This window comes from Armigeres subalbatus, chromosome 2, assembly GCF_024139115.2.
Source record: "Armigeres subalbatus isolate Guangzhou_Male chromosome 2, GZ_Asu_2, whole genome shotgun sequence".
NCBI classification, from domain to species: domain Eukaryota; kingdom Metazoa; phylum Arthropoda; class Insecta; order Diptera; family Culicidae; genus Armigeres; species Armigeres subalbatus.
Window position 1 is genome coordinate 386,819,028 of NC_085140.1, and position 20,131 is coordinate 386,839,158.

Below are 20,131 nucleotides of genomic sequence, written 5' to 3' on the forward strand. Positions count from 1 at the left end.
TATTACCAGCGTCAAATTGTGAACAGGTAATCTGGTGGTCTTAAATATGATATGTCGCTTCCTGCTATTGGCATGTGTACGTCAACCATTTTTTCCATTCGTATAACGAAAGATCATCGATTTCGCATTGTCTTTCGTCGTTTGCTCCATTATTCCCTTCAAAGAGGTGAACTTTACATAAATCAATCTTGAGCCAACTTGTATATTGCCTCCTTCTGCATTAAATCGGACTCCATAAGATTTGCGAATCTAGCAATTTTGTTCCATGACGGCTGAGGACTTCTCATTGGAAATTTGAGCTGCAGCAACAACATACAAGTGATGCAGACAAACTAACTATAATTCGATATACGGATAGCTGACCGTACCTAATAAAGGCAATAGAGGCAATAGTCAACAAAGCGACCTACGGGCTGCAGCATCCGTTACATAGGGCACAGCAGAAAAGCGACTGAAACAGTTAATTGAAACTGAGCACAATGACACAACTGCTGTTCTACAGGGATTTGTCTAAGCGCTATATGGCCTACCGGGAATACCTGCCGATTGCATATTAGAGTTCAACTGTTTTCAGTTAACAACTCAACGGCTACGTGCTGTGAATTAAGACTCAATCACTGTCAAATATATCGAATTGATGACTGGCAGCTCGCAGCAGGGTTCTCACCTATTCTCACCTTGTATTTTCGGCTGGGACTGATAGAGTTGGGTTTGTCTTTTGCCGTTTCGCGTACGATTCTGTCGTTTTTCGCTCTGACAGTCTTGCGTGAAACAGGTTTCATAAAGCCATGCGACAGTTATGTATATTGTGAATAAACGGTGAAGACGTAGGCACATTTGTTTCCCTTTGGGGAATATTCAAAAATTTTGTTTTTACGGCAGAAATAATTTATTAGAACACGAAATGCTCTAAACTAATTCAGAATAAATAAATATAAAGTTTTTTTTTGTCTCACCTCTATCCAATGTAGCATATTACAGCAGGGTAGGAACAACTTATAATTGAATAAACACGTTATTTTCAAATCTTTCATATTGTGGTGACTCAAATTAGCTTAAATCGCTTTGTAAAGCTGTAATACATTGCCAATGTTGACATATGTGTTACTTGTTAGACACACACATACATCATTTAAATATATCATACTTGATATGAGGAACTTTTAGGTATTTCCGGTAGGATATTTTTGCTTTGGTACATTCCTGTAAAACGGACGTTTTGATGGTTATGATGTCATGATCAAACTAAACGACAGCTGCATTGTACATTGTCGAGTATCCACAGTGGACCAATGTGGAGCTTATTGGCTCATCATCGAACCTGTGCTTTCATTGATTTTAAAACCTGTGCCCGTGATAGGGCCCCTACCGTGAATACCTGCCGTTACTCCATTAAACTTGATCTTTATATGTACCTCTATTTCGAATTAATTTTCCCCATAAGGTTGTTGCTGAATTTCATTGGTATATTCGTTGGAATAACAATGGAATTTATTGCAAAGAATCGTGGAATGCAGACTTTATATAGATCCGGTTGAGTGGAAACCACCAGATTCAGCTGGGCGACACGCTGGAAGGTCAAAATCTATTATTTGAGAGGCGCATGTTTAGCCGGTCCTAACGATCCATTAACAATCTCTTCTTTTTCTCGTAAAATATCAGTTGGATACCATTTTACTATCACGATTGATCCTTCTAAATGGTATCAAAACTTGAGAAATAAATAATAAGGAAAAAGAGAGCTAAATATAAACTTCGTTGGTTTGGCAGTTGGTCCGACGCTGTACATATATGGTTCTCTTGACAAAACTTAATCGTCGCGCTGGTTGCATTTTATGATATTGATCTTCGACCATTAATTCGACATCAAAGTTGTGATATGAGTGCAAAAGGAAAAAAAACGAGAGAAAAAACTTCGTTTGCATTTGGGTGACATTTACGTATTTCTATTTATAAACTTTAGTAGGTATGACTGGAAATATAAAACAGATGTGATACATATACAATGCCTTTCCGATTCCAGTAACACATGATTGCTACCTTATTTAGTTGCTATGAATAAAATACTGGACATATTAATTTCTGATGTCGCTAGCCCAGAAAAGGAATAATAAATAACGGTCTGCTGACAGAGTTGAGCGAGAACTACCAGCACCCTTGGAGTAATCCTTATTAGGGTTACGGGCCTTTCTTATCAATTAAAATAAAATGTGCGATATTTTACCTTTAGCGAACAATTTAATGAATTTTATGCTGGGTGGACATAAGCATACATAGTACTTTTCCGAGATAAATGTGACGCTTGTTATGACTCATTAAAACGTTTATTTAGTATCCGAGTCCGGGTATACGCAGTACACACCCTCGTTTTATGCTTCTTAAATGTAAAAAAATAAACCCGGTTGAAAAATCATATTTAAATTATCACGCAAAAAAAGCGTTTCCAAATTCATGAACCGGCAAAAATACACCGTGATTTAATTCATGGATTCGGGAATACCAGTCACGTTTTCCAGAACGTTCCAGAAAACGTGACTGTTGTTCCCGAATCCGAGGCTGTTGTTCCTGAAAAAATACACCGAGAACTTGTTATTTAACGAATTCATGAACGCTTCTTTTTTGCATGACTGCTCATGGAATATTCAACGGATTCGCTTTGATTTTGCGCTCGTAGACGTTTCTGGATTGCTGGAATCGGCAATGTCACTTGATCAAAGGCGGTCATAATTGCCTTTTTCGGATAATAAAGCCTGTCCACGTTAAATATCGGCCACCCATCATCCATTGCGATTTTTTAAAATTTTTACAAACCACTGAGGAGATCAATTTACATGACAGTTGAATCTCTCTGCTTTATGTTATTCTTTCAGCGGGTTTTCATTCTTGTCGAAAGAGATAAAATGGCCAAAAATCAATTGGACATTGCCTCAGTGTCCGAAATTTAACGTGGACAGGCTTTATGAGGTTTATCTGAATAAAATAAGCAGATTTATCACAGATCTACACTAAATTCAAACCACTATTTCCCGGTATCCATAGAGCAATAGGATCCCTTCAGAATTTGGTCAACCATTATGGATTGATTATCAATGTAGTCCCCGAATAGATTCTACTGGGAAAAGCTGAATCATTTCAAACCAATGAATTTGAGAGTAAATTGCCCTCACAAAAAGAAATATGGTTTGTTTGTACTTAGAAGTTCATACTTGGTAGTCGGTTTGGTATTCATTGGCTCTTTAACCAATAAAATTGTCCTTTTTCTCATACCGTAATTTTCGAGTTTCGGCACCCATTAAAGACTGGCGCTCTTAGAAAGGGCCAACCGAGATAATTGCAGGCATCAACGCTGTCTGCTGGTATTAATAATAGGAATAATTGAGGAAGACAAAAGTCATCTGTTGTCAAAAACGGGAAGGTTCTGTATTCAAGATATGACTCCACCGAAATATGATTTATTCAAAAACAAATCTTCGACATCAACTTGAATTCTTTTTCTTTGCAAATCTTTTCGAAAAAAGAATATGAAATACAATGTACCCTGCATCAGTTCATGGTCTTCTTCTTTTTATTGGCATTTCATCCCTCACTGGGGCATTATCGCCTCGCAGCTTAGTGCTCTCGAAGAACTTCCATAGTTATTAATTGCAAGGTTTCTAAGCCATGTTACCATTTTTACATTTGTATATCATGAGGCTAACACGATGATACTTTTTTATGCCCAGGGAAGTCGTGAAAATTTCCAACCCGAAAATTTCCTAGACCGGACCGGGAATCGAACCCAGCCACCTTCAGGATGGTCTTGCTTTATAGCTTTATAAATTTTATAATGCTTTACCGTGGACCCCCGATAATTTGAACGGTACATCATTCAAATTAACGGGGTTCATTTTTAATTTGAACTTCTGGTTACTCTATTTGCTTCAGAAAAACTGGTTTCTGGCTGCTCTCTTTGCTGGTTTGTTTTGATTCTGCGTTCCGTTTCACGATGTTCCATTTTTCTTTCCTCGATTCCACGTGTTAAATGACGTTTGAACCATTTTTAATTTGAACGATGTTCAAACGAACGGGGTTCAAATTAAAAAGTGTTCAGATTAAAAGCGGTCATATTACCGGGGGTCCACGGTATAAATAGATAAAAATAAGAAATGATTTATCAAATACCTTTTCATTGCTTTGTTTTTGATGGGATGAACATCGGAACCATGAGCTGAAATCAAGGAGCAGTTCCCGTACTACAAAATTAAACATAATTTATATTGATAAATTGTCAACTGAACTAAATTTATTGTCTCCTATTGAAAATTGGCCGGATTGGACTATGGGCTCAGAAGATATGGTCAAAATGCATTTGTTTATGCAAAAATCGCGTAGAAACAGTCTCACTTTTCTGACACTTATCTTTAAAAGATCTCCTTGCAACAAGTTGCGTTTGATTGATATTCTTAAAAAGAATTTAAATCAATGTGAATAAGGGGCCCTATCCACATATCAGTGTCATTTTTACAAGAACCAATTGACATTTCCCGCCAAAAAAATGTATCTCGTTTTATTGTCTCAGTCAATTCTTTGACTTATTTAAGTTCAACTTTTTCACAGAACTCATACTTTAGAATAAAAAAAAATCGAAAAATCGAAATTGGCCTTATTTTAATTCAAAATCGGGCGAATGTTAGACCAAGCTTGGAAACCAGCACTATTCGTCAAAAAGTATGGCGTCAAAAAGTATGGATTCTTTGGGAAAGTTATTTATTTATTTAAAAAATTGAAGAATCGATTGAGCGGATAAAATTTGTTGACGGGAAAGGTCAATTGCACAGTGCACCTACACCTGCTAATTGGAATATTAAAGGATAAATTGTTATGGCTATTTTGGACTATGTTCGTATATTAAAGCAGGGCTGTATTTTGCAACGGGTTTTAAAATTCAAAACGACGCACAGTAGCGGACCCTCATAAAAATCCCGGACAAAAGATTAGCATAAACAGCATAAACGAGTTTGCATGAGCGTTTCAGGATCACGCTTTGCTGAACGGTTTAGCAGCAATTGATTTAAGAACTGCTAACAAGAACATTCTAAAGATATTCAATTTCTTTTCCTACCGTTGAGCGTCAGTATAATCCTTAAGCCTTGTGCTGAACAAATGTGAATACCAGGATATTTTATTCGACAACATTTATTTAAACATAAAGACTGCTCGAAGAGTTTTCAGTTTTTTACATTCAAATAATAAATAAGTTCGTCCAGAAGAAATAATGCCAGGTTTGAAAACCATTTGGAACTTTATGTAACACATACTGAAATAAACTCTTCCAGTTTCGTGGATATACCTTAAAAATCAGTCCCAGTGGGTCCGATTTGCTGGATGTTGATGCATCATCCATCGTTCTATACTTAATTCCATGCACCAAAAGCAGAAAAAGGTTGGAAGCAAAGATCTAACAGCTAAATATGACAATCTCATCTTATCACTTGCTCCGCATACTGTCAGTCTGACAATTTACTTCACGTTTTCGTATGGCAGAGATCACCAAAAATATGCATTATTTTTCACCACCTTTTTGTAAGGACGTGGCCGTGGCTATTGCAGATTAAAGAATTGTATATTTATCATTATATACAATGAAATTTTCCAACGCGAAAATGGTAGATCAATCAAGTCGATCGAACATATGACTCAGAGTGCATCTCCATATATAACATCATAACATGCCTTACGGGCCTTTATTTGCCCCAATGTACCATAATAAATATAGAATCAATGTAAAATATGACTTACAATATTCAACATCTTTTTAAAACCCCAAAACACAAAAAAAAAATTGAGCGAAAAAAAATGTCCATATAATCGAGGTAAAAAGTCCATATAATCGAAGTCCATATAATCGAGGGTCCATATAATCGAGGGTCCATATAATCGAGGTAAACCTGTATAGATAATATAGATAATTATCTTTCCAATAGTGTATCAATTTCAAAAATTGGACCGGTTTTCGCTGAGAAAATTGCATTTGATTGAAATGCATTTTTTTTACAATTTTCACAATTTTCCTAAGTCTATTGTCTGTGGCGCAATGAGTTCGTCTTGCATATACCCTTCAAAACCATTTTAAGGGCCAGCAAGGTAGATGGTACTCTCCAAGAGGTTTTCGTGTAGGTGATGAGGAAACAAATGCCTTATCTAGAGTTTTATTGTTGTAGAATTCAAATACTCTTGTAGGAAATCATTAAACTCAAAATGTTACTTGGGAACTTTTCCCTAAAACCACAGTTGCTCATTCTCGATGAAATTTATTCGTTTGATGATAATTCGATCAACGTACATACTAGCAGGAAACCCTATTAACGGTCACGTATGAGGAGCTTCTGGTACAAGGAAAATTGGGTTGAGCCGGAAGTAAACCGGTCGACTAGATACTTCGAACTGTTAATGTAAGAGCAGAACTCGTTATCTTTTAACCAGGGTTTGCAGAAATCGCTCTCAATAGATAACGAACAACGATAAAAGAGAGGCAAAAACTGTTCCGAATCATAACAAGCCATGACAACAAATTTATCAAACTTGTAAACAAGTGCGAAAAAACAGAATCGGATAGTCAGTCCCCAGTGCACAGAAAAATGGTGATTTTCGCTTTGTTTTCGCACCTTTCGTGTTGGTTACTGCACAGCTGTGTTGAAATGCATCATCAGAGCTAGTACATTTGGGCCTTTCTAAAAGAAATTTATCATGGGGTATACCATCCCGAATCAGTTCTCTATCATGACAGCTTGCGAAAAAAGTTTCTCGCGGTATGCTACATATCGTATATGTATACAGAGATGATACGTGAGAGACTTGCTCTTTCTCTTTAGGATTCAATCCCTGCTTTTAACTTGTAATATAGTATGCTTCTAGAAAGACGGCATACACCGATTTACGTCCAAATAGTCTTACAAACGGTTTTGAAATTCAGTTCCTTGATTTCATACACCTTTCTAAGCCAAATATGTTTCGAAAATGAAAAGCATATCTACAATAGTATTTTATTTGAAGGGCTCAAATGTTTTGAGGATAACGGAGCCGTATTCAAGTTATTGTATTAAATAATTCAAAAAAATTGGTATTGGTAAATCGTACATAACTTTTGATAGAAAAAACATACACCTGAGATTTTTAGATACAATGCACAATATAAGCTAAGATTTCTATCGATGTATTATGTGTGTGTGTGTGTGTGTGTGTGTGTGTGTGTGTGTGTGTGTGTGTGTGTGTGTGTGTGTGTGTGTGTGTGTGTGTGTGTGTGTGTGTGTGTGTGTGTGTGTGTGTGTGTGTGTGTGTGTGTGTGTGTGTGTGTGTGTGTGTGCGTCATCCTCTATCCCTCACCCAGCTGGGGGCGTTGGTCAAGTAGTACTACGAATAATTTGATCAGATCTCATGCTCCGTAATGGTGCCCTTTTTGTTACGAAGACTAGTACCGCAAAAAGGATTCACATCTGAAGCAAGAAAGGTTTCTTCAGGGAGTGTAGGGTATGGGATGTACTAGCTGTTCATAACAGGTACAGCAAAACTTTACAAGGACGCCCTTATTCGTATTAACTACTCAGGGAGTAGAAGGCCGAGAAGAGCCACCGTTGCTAACTAAAGCGTGAACCGGATACCTAGGACTCCCACAATATCCGCAGCAATAGCAGCAAACGATGCCCTGTACGTATTTAGTATTACATTATAAGCATTTAGAGATTGCTGAAGAAATGAGATGCTCACCAATTTAGTTCGTTCGTCCATAATTTTGCATTACCTATCCTCCTTTGCTCTCATTCTTGGCCAAACTATGGATGATTTGGTGCCTGCAAATGTTCTTATGGGGTCAGCGGCTGTCGAAGTTCCGGTAGCTGTTAGTTCCATAGCTGCTTCAACATCTTCAAATGCTCAGAAATTGGGAAGATTTCTATCGATGTATTAATATTTAAAATCGGTGGCTGCGAACCTAGCGGAAAAATAGTTTCCAAAAAGAAATCCAAGATGGCGGCCAAATTCAATATGGCTGCTTCTATTTTTATTATTGCAAATTGAGGATACACTCTTCCTCTTTCCAACGATATGCTGATCTTTAAGATCGGTTGAGAAATGTTGGAGTTATGACTGTTTGGTGAGTCAAAAATTGACAAAATCGGGGGGTCCTTTAAAATGATTTCGTGTATAACTACCGAGGGGTTCATCTTTTAACTCGGACCCTTAATATACTAGCCGAAAGCTTTCGAATGAATATAAATTTAGGGATTTTTAAGAACCTCGTGCAAATAGTGGCCCAGTTTCAGCGAGAATTACTCAGAAGTCGATTTAAAAGCGAACGGAGGGCAATATTTGTGATGGTATAAATCTCACGACCTTCCTTCTGCCAAACTTCCGTATGAAGAGGGAGGGACGAGTATCAGTGTGGAAGCTGATAAAAATCTTTTGTTGTTAATTTTAAACTTTCTGTTTCATTGGAAAAAAATCTTCGTAGAACTACTAAATTACATTCACCAATCCGACAGTTCTTATTACCACTACCTTGACTACTACTATTAGGCAAATGACCATTTTGCCAAATGATTATAGTGCCGAACGCTTATTACACGAAACGGCATTAGATTAATCGAATTTATGCCAAATGTGGTACAATCTATGAACATTTCACGCTTGATTTATATATCGCACTAATTCTAGTACTTATTTTACAACTAACTTCGTTGGTGTAAATTTTTTGGATGGCTTATGATTCGAGGGATCCGATTCAGCATTTCATTTATCTTATACCAGCCAAACGAATTCCTCGGCTCAGTGACACATTACAAACTATGCTACCGATGCTACCAACAAATGTTATCAGTTTGAAAAGATTACTTCGCATGCCTCCAAGAAAAGGTTGCGGCCCATGTTTATAAGGATGTGCTTCATTTCCTCTTAAAATTTGTTTCTTGTCTTATGTAGCAGTGGAAGCTTCACAATAATGTTTTCTATATAGAAGGTTTGGTCAAAATAGAACACTGAATATGGCTTTGTTGTACCGAAAACATCGTAATATTCAACACCAGAGATATTGTGAGTGTGTGCAAAAGAATTTTTCCTCCATAAGTATTCTAAACCATTTTCTCGCATCACATTTTTCACACAAACGCTTCCTAATGCTCCACCCTTTCTCGCTTCATTTATTCAAGCAAAAGCCAGCTCGTGTGAGTTTTCATGTTTAGCTACGACTCTCCGTGGGCCTTTTTTTTTGTTTACGAAAATGGAAATTAGTTCCAGTATATAGAATGTAGCTAATGCTAATTCATACCAAGAGATGACTTTTCTGGTCCGCATTCCAGTTGTTGTGGCTTGGGCTGTACGAGGGTCGTGGATTCAGACATAATATCATTGATGACGATGCCTCTACTGGCTGCCCATAGAGCAAGGCTATCGTTGATAGTCATGGTAAATTATCAGTTCTGGATAGCTTTATCAATTGTTATTTCATTTCGAATACTGGGAAATTAAAAGCAGAACTGTGTGCCGAAATAGGAAAATCTGGTCTGATTGAGTGTGAGCAAAAAATCCTGATTAATCCACTTAGTAGTGTCAACGCCTTTAACATTTTTTCAAAGCCCATTTGTCCGATCTGATCTCTTTTCAATAATGAAAAACATGTGGATATCCTACTTTTAGCTTGATAATGGTAGTTTTCCTATGCATATTTTGTATTCATCTTGTTTTTGGGTTAGAGGAAAATGAGAAAAATAGCTTTACTTAGGGTTTTAACCGCTAGTTCCAGAAAGTACAACCAACGATTGACAATTTTAAAAATCACCTTCAACATTCTAATATACCAAACTTCTGAAGACGGCCTAAATTCCAAAACCTTATTTTAATTCTACTTTTTTTATTTTGATTTTATTACTAAAGTTCTTGAGATTTATTATAGGTATGCCAAAATATATGTTACCGGTCCTCGAAAAAAATGACAAAACGACTCGAGAACGTGGGGCAGGCCTGCTCTATAACCTTTCGGTACAATTAGGATACGAAAAGGCAAAGTAAATACAAGAGAAGGCCCAACGGCTTTGAAGATTAAAAACGGAAAAGCAACGAAGCGAGCCAGAGTGACTATAGACTGGGCGAGAAATTAACTGCCAGCCACTAAGGATTTTTCTCCCCATTTGGTGGATCTCGAGACAGCTTCTGTTTTATGCCCAGATTTAATCGACTGTACGTCGCGCGATGAATTTAATGTTTATTAGCTTGACTTTTCTCTTGGCGGGTAAGGGTATGTTTTTGCTTTTACGAAGTGAAAACACATGACACATGATTTCGCTGTGTCTATTCGATTAATTGTACGTTCCATTGATTTTATAACCACTCTAACATTGAAAAAAAAAACGCTGAATCTGTCCTCAGAACATCGAAATCATAATTCATTCTGTGGTATCACATCGCTTTGTAAGTGCTTTATGGGAGGGTTCAATCCGCATTGTTTCTATCGCATGTAGCTGGCATGTAGAGGGAAACATTCATCGACAGCATTTAGAAGATTGCGGAAAGGGTACGCATTAGTAATCTGTCAAAACGTATTTCTAAAACCACTGAACCGCTCCACTTTCATGACAGCTTGAATCCTTCATTTTGTTTAGGGATTATAACATGCTTCAACTCTCGCCCAAATTGATGAAATGGAGTCAAATCAAATTAGCTAAGTGTTCGAAATTTAACGTGAGACGTGAAACGAAGACAAAAAGAATGAACCCGCGATCCTGGTAAAAGTAAATAGAATGGAATTTAAAAAAAACGTTCCGCTGTTTTGAAAAATATCAACTTTGAGAAAAATGACTCAATTTTTAGACGACGTATTCACTCAGAAAACCCTTAAATTTTGATTTATTCTATTGTGAAAGAATATTTGTGCGTAACTTTCTGCGCAGCAACTAAAACGATCCTTTAGGGTAATCGAACACACAAAATAAATCATTTAGAAGGAACATAACATTAATACACATTTTTATTCTGTTTTATTTGACGTAATTTTAAACGACTTCCTATTTAACTCGTGTTCCTTATTTCATTCCAAAAGTCAATCCTGATTAATTAGATCACGATTTTTCTGTCGGTTTCTCGTACGGTTTGTATTCATAATAAAAAACATATTGAAACAATTTTATCAAATTATTCCATTCGCGGAGCACTTTGACTTTGAGCGATAGTATGGATCCATTGGATCGCGTCACTAATCATTGCATTTGACTCAAAAAGCTTGATTGGCTAATTTAACAGAAGGGAGTGCTATACCGGCCAATGTAAAAGAGGCGTCGTTTTTTGGGAAATTAATTCACTCGTTTTGAAACTTAAATTTGAGGGGAGCTGGGATAGGGCATTTTTCAGTTGTTTTATTTTTGTTCGAAACTCACACGCGAGCAACAAATCACACTATTATCACCGTTGCAAAACACACGCCACCCGAAGAGTTGGTTGTGAGGAGAATATTATTTTTCTCACACCGTGATTGTCGCATTGAAAAAAACCCTGAATAATCCACCTGAAGGTGTTTGTACCTTTCTCATTCATTAGATAGGGGAACTGTTCCGATCTCCTTCTCACTGAACATATATTCATCTCTTCGCGAAACAAAGAAATACAGCACCAATTTCGTCGCTTCTTTTTGTCAACATGCGTGCTCACTGCTGAAATAAATCAAATACCTTTTCATTGCTTTGTTTTTGATGGGATGAATATCGGAGCCATGAGATGAAATCCAGGAACAGTTTCCCTATTATAAAAAAACTAGTTAAATATCTGAGCGTGTTTTTTTGTTCAGGAATGGGCTAGATGTACCAGTCATGGCTATAGCACCAGTTGTCGCACTAGTGCATTATACACCAAGTGGCAAATCACATCACCACAAAACGTTTTCTGATCAGTGAACCATATTCATATGACCATATAACACCTTTAATCTCCTCCAAATAAGACAAATTTGTAATAATTGTAAAAAATGATTTTGTTTAATTTTTGCCGTCCTTTGCACTAGTCGCACTAGTGGTCCCAATTTGACCAATCCCATCATAAAACAATGGGATTTGCCATAATAGGAACCAACATTAAGAATAATGCCACAATGTACATGTGTTCCTAATAATGATTAAGCGATTTTGGATACGATCACGAATTTTAATTCGGCTTTCACATTTGTTCTAAGAAGCAGGGAGGGTAACCTTCCGCATGACATATCAAACCACCCACATCCCTTTTATTTATATTTTTAAAAACAGTTCTTCTTAACTATGGCGACGATTGGTACACCCACCCTGTATGATTTTTTTTTCATTTGTGCACGCACTAAAAAGAGCAATGGAGTACTGCTTGCAGTTTTCGCTTTGTAAGTTCCCCGGTGTGTAGAATTTTGCCAAATGAAGCCGTTCATATATCTGCCAAGAACATAGAGAAACGGAGTCCTTGCGCAACTCCCATTAACTTACATAACACGAGAACTCGCGTGTTGTAAAAATTACAACAGTCCGAAAATCCATTATATTGAACCCGAATAAAATGAATGATTTTTGTATTTTTTTCGGGAAAGTAATAAAGGGGATTTATACTCTCATTGAGGACTTTTTTTCTGCTTATCCTCCGGAAGATCCGGAACCAACGAAACACTGGTGAAAATAGTCAATTTTCTGAATAAATGGCGCGGTGTTTCTTATAACATTTCTAAAATCCTGGCGTAGTGAAACAAATTCTAAAACCATCTATGACCGATCCCATGCGGAAAAAAATGATTTGGAATTCTTCCACTTAGAACCTACCATTTTGGTTCGATATCTCGGGATCCGTTGGGCTTAGAAAATTGCCGTCTTTTACAAAGTTTTTCAAGGGTTGGAAACCAATATGTTGAGAAACTGATTAGTTTAGAATTCACCCGCAAGGAGGCACTACTGTATATTAGAGATAAGTTCTTTGATTCACGGGATCCTTGGGATTTAGAAAGCTGCCGCCTTGTATAAAGTTATTCGAGCATTGGATACCAATATGTTGAGAAATTGTTTAGTTCAGAACTCAGCTGTAAAGCGGCTGTATATGAGAGATCATCTCGGGATCTGTGAGATTAAGAAAATTGTTTTTCAGAGGTGAACCAGCCAAGAGCTGAAAGCCTCTTTAATAAAGAAGAAGAAGAAAAAAAAATTGTCGTCTTATAGTCTTCTAGTTGTTCGGGGATTGTAAACCAATAGGTTGAAAAATTGTAAAATTAAAATTCATCCGTCGAGTAGTGCTAGTACATGTGACCAGTTTGGTTATATATCCCCGGTTCTGTGATATTAGTGAGTGGCCTTCTTCTACACAGCTGTTCGAGGATGAAAACCAATATACTGAAAACATGTTTAATTTGGATCAAATCCACTGTGATGTGATATATTGGTCAACCAGTTTTGTTAGATATCTCAGAATATGTGAGATTTAAATGTGCCGTCATTTACAGTTATTTGGGATTTGAAAACCAATGTGTTCAGCAAAGTGTGATTTGTCGTCATTTAACTGCCGTTTCTGCCTTATACGCAGGAGGCCGTGGGTTCGATTTCAGGCCCATTCGATTCTCCTACTTTGTATCTTTTTCTAAGAAAATTATTTTGAGCTTTTTAGTGGAATGTCTTCACTTGTCATAAGACGAGTTTGTACAATCCCATTGAATTCCACCACTCAAGTGGTGGTGGAATTCAATGGGATTGTACAAACTCGTCTTATGACAAGTGATCTTTTTCTATATTTCTTATGTTCGCTTGAACAAGAAATTGATTTCCGTACCGTTTCCATTTCAATCCTGTATCTTCAACATGACTAGTCTAGCATTAACTGTTAGAATTGGAAATGCAGGAAAACTTGATTCTTACATCCAATTATAATTCCGTCTTTTGTGCTCCGTTCACATCCTAACAAACCACCTTTGCTAAATATGCTAGTTTTTTAGCTGAAGTACACCTGTGTTCAGAATAATAGCAGCGGATGCCAATTTTTATACAAAGTGCCCAAGTTTGACAAGCTGTAACTTTGTACTCCAATGCCCGGTAAACACAAAATCGTATATGCTGAAACATAAGATGCTAAAGTGGAGGCGATATACGTGTATATTGTATGGGGAAGTACCTATATGTCCACCACTTTAGCATCTTATGTGACATGACATCATATACGAGCTTTTGTTGACTGGGTGACCGATTGAGCTGATATTTTGGCGGTGAACAAATATGTTGAAATTTCTATATACTAAGTATCAAATTTTTCGAATTATTCGTTAAAAATTACACACTAGGTCAAATTGTTCAAAACAATAGCAGTTTTTATTTTTGATATACTGGCCAATTCAAATGTCATATTCCACAACTCGTATTTTTTGAATAATCTTCTTAGTGCCTTTCCGCACCTTAATACAAGTTGATGCTATTTCAATCAATTGTTTTTATATATTTCTGAAACAAAAACTGCTATTATTTTGAACAATTTGATCTAGTGTGTAAGTTTTTCACGAGGGGTTTTTTTTCAAGTTCGTTTATTTGGTAGGCTCAGGTGTGTATAACACTTTACGGAGCCATGGTTCTTTGTGATATATACAATCAATATCATTTTATTATACAGTTAATAAGAGAGGGGAAGGAGCCAGCGTACTCGTGGTGACTCGAGTTTCACGAGGGGTTCGAAAAATTTGATAAATATTTAGTCTATGAACATTTCAATATATTTGTAGTTTATCGCCAAAAATTTCAGCTCAATTGGTCATTGGGGTACAAAGTCACAGCTAGTTAAACTTGAGCACTTCCGGATTCTCCAGAAGGCCGTCTGGTGGCCACTGCGGTCACAGTAAAGTAAGAGCTGTGTACTAACTCTTAGATCACCGTCAGAAATGGCTTAGACAAAATTGCGCTACTCTAGGACGAACTATCCCAAATGACCATTTACGGACGTTCCGGATTATCCTGAAGGCCGTCTGGTGGCCACTTGCGGTTATACCTTTACGTAGTAAGTAGAGTAAGAACTGTGAAATATCTCCAAAATAACCGTCCAGGGTTCGTAATGCTCACTCAATCTCAGGAGCTAGATTTTGGTTTATCTTCCAAGGATAATTCTAGAGGAAAGATTGATGGGTGAAAGATGATCCTAAACATAAACAACGAAAAAAGATTCTTCCTTGGCCCGAAAAACGTTTGCTTTGGTCTCATTGAAAAGAAAAGTCGAAACCCTGATTCCTGACCGTCAGAAATGGTTTCGAAAAAAATGCGCAGCTTCAACTTCATAAATTGACTGTTTCTACGGATGTTCTGGATTATCCAGAAGACCGTCTGGTGGCCAATGCGGTAATAGCAGAGTAAGAGCTGTATTAACTCGAAGATCACCGTCAGAAATTGTTTAGAAAAAAATGCGCTGCTCTTGGACAAACTATCCAAAATGACAAACTATCCAAAAATCCGGAAGGCCATCTGGTGGTCACCTGCGGTCATAGCAGAGTAATAACTGTGTACTAACTCTAATATCACCGTCAGAAATTGCTTAGAAAAAATTGCGCTGCTCTAGGACGAACTTCACAAATTGACCATTTTTACGAACGTTCCTGGTTTTCCGGTTTCGTTCCGGTGACCACCTGCGGTCATAGGTGAGTGAGAACTGCAAATTAGCTCCAAAATTATTGTCAGAAGTGATATAGATAAAATCGCGCTACTTCAGGATGATTTGTTAATGAAATAAATGAATAATTCATTATTGGTGACTTTTCCCAGAGTCCCTGAGCCTTTTATTTAGCTTGATTTACCCGAGCCTTATATCGAAACACTTTTATTATCTTTTATTATCTTCCCAATTCATACAGAACTATTTTTTTAAAGGAATATATGGTGGTTTGGTGCAAATTGGTCAGTTGACTAAAAAGATATCTAATTTTTATTCAATTTGTTATACTTTTTACAACCATTCCCTCGGATATGTTATCTTGCCGCGATGGGTGGGCTTACACCATTAGCATTGAAATGGCAACTAAAGACATATCCTGTCGTGGTGATATGTTGACTGTTGTTGATATGTTGACATGTTGACTATTTTTTGTTTAGTGCCGCGTCACATATAATCTGGCATTGATGCACTGATTTTACGCATGTGCATGTGATTCAACGGACATCGTATCTTGGAGCCTTGAAGGTGATTATACAATCAAGCCTGTGGTGAGTTTTAAATTCTCTTTAAAATCTACATATATTTCCAAAAGCCCAAATCTGGCGTAATAGTTTTCGTACAGTGCCGAATCTCAAATTATGATTGTTCAGCATAACTAAGCAAACGATCTACCATTATTTCAGCCCCATACGCGTTATGGTTCTTTCATCTCATGCTCTTGAAAAACAATATTGGAAAAGCACATGGTTTACAAAATGGCCGATTTCTGGCTTTATTCTAAATCACCTGAATGGTGGTGCAGACAGGCAAAGGCCTTTTTCATCAGTGATAATGATGTGAGATCTCTTTTCTGCGGCAATACTTTTCTGAGGCGTTCTCTGATGATGATGAGTCGTAGCCACGCTTAAACATATCTAGGTAGGAATTAACCAGTAGAAAATATGATCAAGACATTAATAGGGAATTGACTCTTGAATTCACTGAGTAGAAGTTTTATCAAAACTAGGAACGTGGCACCTTTTTATTTTGTTATGTCGCACTTCAAAGAGCCATAATTAAAAATATTACAAATTATAACGATGGTATGCAAACAATTTTACATTGGCTTCATTCTCGATCATTTTTTTCCAATAGATAGAGAATAGGCGTAATGAAGCTGTACTTTGCCACCAAAAAGTGAATCCTATAGCTGACCACGACCCATACAATTGCAGTAATGCTACGCTTGCGAATAAGGATTTGAGACGATTAGACTACTTAGAGACCATTTCATCACTTTCGCTTAAGGTGGTTATACAACAAAGCCACAAATCGGCCATCTTGGAAACCACCAAGTGATTTTTCAAGAGCACGAATTGAGAGAACAACAACGCCCATGGGGATCACAACATCTGCAGATCGTTTGATTACTCATGCTAAGCAATCGACTTTAATTTCAGTATTGTACAAAAAATATTACGTCCTAGCTTCGGCTGGACATATACTAAAATTGGAACGATACAGAGAAGATTAGCATGGCCCCTGCGCAAGGATGACACGCAAAATCGTGAAGCGTTCCACATTTTTTCGCGGATTGTGTTCGGTAGTGAAAAGGCTATTGTGTTGTGCTCCTACCTACGGATCCAAGGCGATCGCTGTCGGCGAGTGAAGTAGCTGCTTCTGGCGACGCCAGTGAAGCAGGCTATTGTTACTGCTGCTACCTACAGCAGCAGGGGCAGATAAGTGGCAAAACTTTTTATTGTTCTCCCTTCTGTTTGATACAGAGTGGGACTGCTTAGAATTAATCAAATTAGTTTTTTTTTCTAATTTGCTATTAGTTTTAAGTTAGTATAAGCAAAATTATCCTTCCACCTTGTGGGGTAAGAATGGAGGCGGAGACCGGAGAAGGCAGTGTGCCTGCTAAAGATGGAGGGCGCACTCGATTGTACCATGCGGCTTTGCCTGGGCCTTGGGTTGTTTACTTTCGGCAGAAAGTAAAAAGCCTAGATTTTCTCGGCATTAAGCGAGATTTGACGCGTCGTTTTCCGAAGCTTGATTTTAGCCAGATCAACAGGAACAAACTACGCATCACCGCACCTACATACCAGGTGGCGAATGAAATTGCTGGCGACAGGGCATACAATGTTGAATATATGGTTCATGTCCCCTCGCGGGAGGTCGAAATTGAAGGTGTGATCAACGCAGCGAGCCTGACTTGCAAGGATGTACTTGCGGGAAAAGGCCGCCTAAAGAATGCAATGGAGTCTACCGTGGATATTCTGGACTGCAAGGAATTGCATTCAGCAGCCACGGTAGATGGAAAGAAGGTATATTCCAAGTCAGGTTCGCTTCGGGTGACGTTCGCCGGTTCGATGCTCCCAAAATATGTTGATATTGAAAACATGCTATTTCCGGTGCATCTTTTGTGCCAAGGGTATTTAATTGTACCAATTGCAAACAACTTGGTCACACTGCCGAGTTTTGTGATAACAAACCACGTTGTGGCAAATGTTCTGAAAGGCATCGGAGGAGTCCTGCCAGCAACAGGCAACAAAATGTGCTTATTGTGGTTTGAATCCTCCCCATGGTTTGCAGGAATGCCCGGTGTACAAAAAGCGCACCCAAAAGTGAAGCGCTCGTTGGTACAGCGCTCCAAGCAGTCGTATGCGGAAATGGTTAAATCGCAAGACACATCCGCCACAGCCACTGCATCGACTGCTATTTCAGCCACCGTTCGTGTAAGTGATTATTATGATTCCATATCCATTGATGAATTGGACTCTGACGCAGTCGATATGGATGATCCTGCGGAGGTACACGTGCCCGAAAAGAGGAAGCAACCGTCTTCCCGGGATCGCGCCGCAAGAGAACAAAAATCATCCATAAAAGCTTGGCAAAATCTGAAGGTAATGGGGCTTATTTAAAATCCCGAAGCAACCTGTTCCTACTGCTTCTTTTGATCCTAGTTGCAGTAAGACATTCCCGCCATTGTTAAAATCCGATGTTTCGAAGAAACATCCGGCTAGAAGAATCAACGAAAGAAAAAAGTAATTCGCACTTCTAGTAAAAGTATTCCGTCCAAGCGAGGATTGATCTCCTTTAAGGACCTTGTGGACCGTTTTTTGAATTTATTTAATATTCCGAATTCATTGAGGCCTATCATTGACCTTTTTATACCAACAGTGGAAAGTTATCTGAAGCAATTGACTGTTTCATGGCCCCTTCTTGCAGGAATTGTATCTTTCGATGGATAATACGGCCAATACCCAAGATACAATCACTGTGCTGCAGTGGAACTGTCATAGTCTGAAAAATAAATTAGACGTGTTCAAATTTTTGATTCGCAATTCCGATTGCGATGAAATCCGATTCCACGATTTTAATATTATTCGCCAAGATCGGAATGATCATTATGGTGGCGTTCTTTTGGGGATCAAAAAATGCTACTCCTTCTACAGAATTCCCATTCCGACTGTTCCCGGCTTAGAAATCGTCGCATGCCAAGTAAATGTGAAGAATAAAGATCTTTGCATAGCTTCAGTGTACATTCCTCCAAATGCCTCTATTAATCGTCGACATTTTTGGAGCGCAGTCTCCCTCCTATCATCTCCAGTATTGATATTGGGTGATATGAACGCACATGGTATTGGATGGGGCGAAACGTATGACGATTATAGAGCGCCTATTTTCTATGATTTGTGTGACGATTTCAATTTGAATATTTTGAACACTGGTGAAGTAACTCGAATAGGACCAAATGGTCAACAAAGCCGTATTGATCTGTCTTTATGTTCAAATTCACTATCATTAGATTGCACGTGGAAGGTAATTCAAGATCCCCATGGTAGTGACCATATGCCGATAGTCACCACAATTAAGAGTGGCTATCAACAATCTGAGCCAGTTAATGTTCCTTTCGATCTCACGAAGAACATTGACTGGCAAAATTTGCATCGGCGGTAAAATTGGTATTGAATCAACTGATACTCTTCCACCTGTGGATGAATATCGATTCCTTATTGAGTTGATTCAAAAGCGCACTAGAAGCTCAGAAACGACGCGTTCCAAGTACATCTGTCATAAGAAGACCAGCCACTCCTGGATGGGATGATGAATGTACTAAGTTGTATTCTGAGAAATCTGATGTTTTCAAGGCCTTCCGTAAACACGGAAGGTCAGAGCTTTTTGAAGAGTATTTGAGGCTCGAAAGAAAACTCAAAAATCTTCTCAAGGCGAAAAAACGTAGCTACTGGCGACGATTTGTCGAGGGACTATCACGAGAAACCTCAATGACAACACTTTGGAAAATGGCTCGCAACATGCGGAACCGCATTTCCACCAATGAGAGTGAAGAATACTCCAATCGATGGATATTCAACTTCGCAAAAAAGGTCTGCCCAGATTCCGTACCAGCAGAACCGCTATTTCGAGAATCAGTCACTGATCCCGGTTCTTTGGGTGGACCATTCACAATGCTGGAACTTTCTATGTCTCTTCTTTCATCGAATAA

The 20,131-nt window shown here is 38.1% G+C and overlaps 1 protein-coding gene and 1 non-coding gene across 5 annotated transcripts in view; both read left to right on the top strand.

The window, feature by feature from the left end:
• The window catches only part of LOC134213182 (uncharacterized), a 191,757-nt gene that overhangs the window by 34,911 nt on the left and 136,715 nt on the right, over positions 1-20,131 (top strand). The window lies entirely within an intron of this gene.
• Positions 17,102-17,208, top strand: LOC134218667 (U6 spliceosomal RNA). Its single transcript, XR_009981431.1, has one exon. It is a non-coding gene; the product is annotated as a U6 spliceosomal RNA (small nuclear RNA).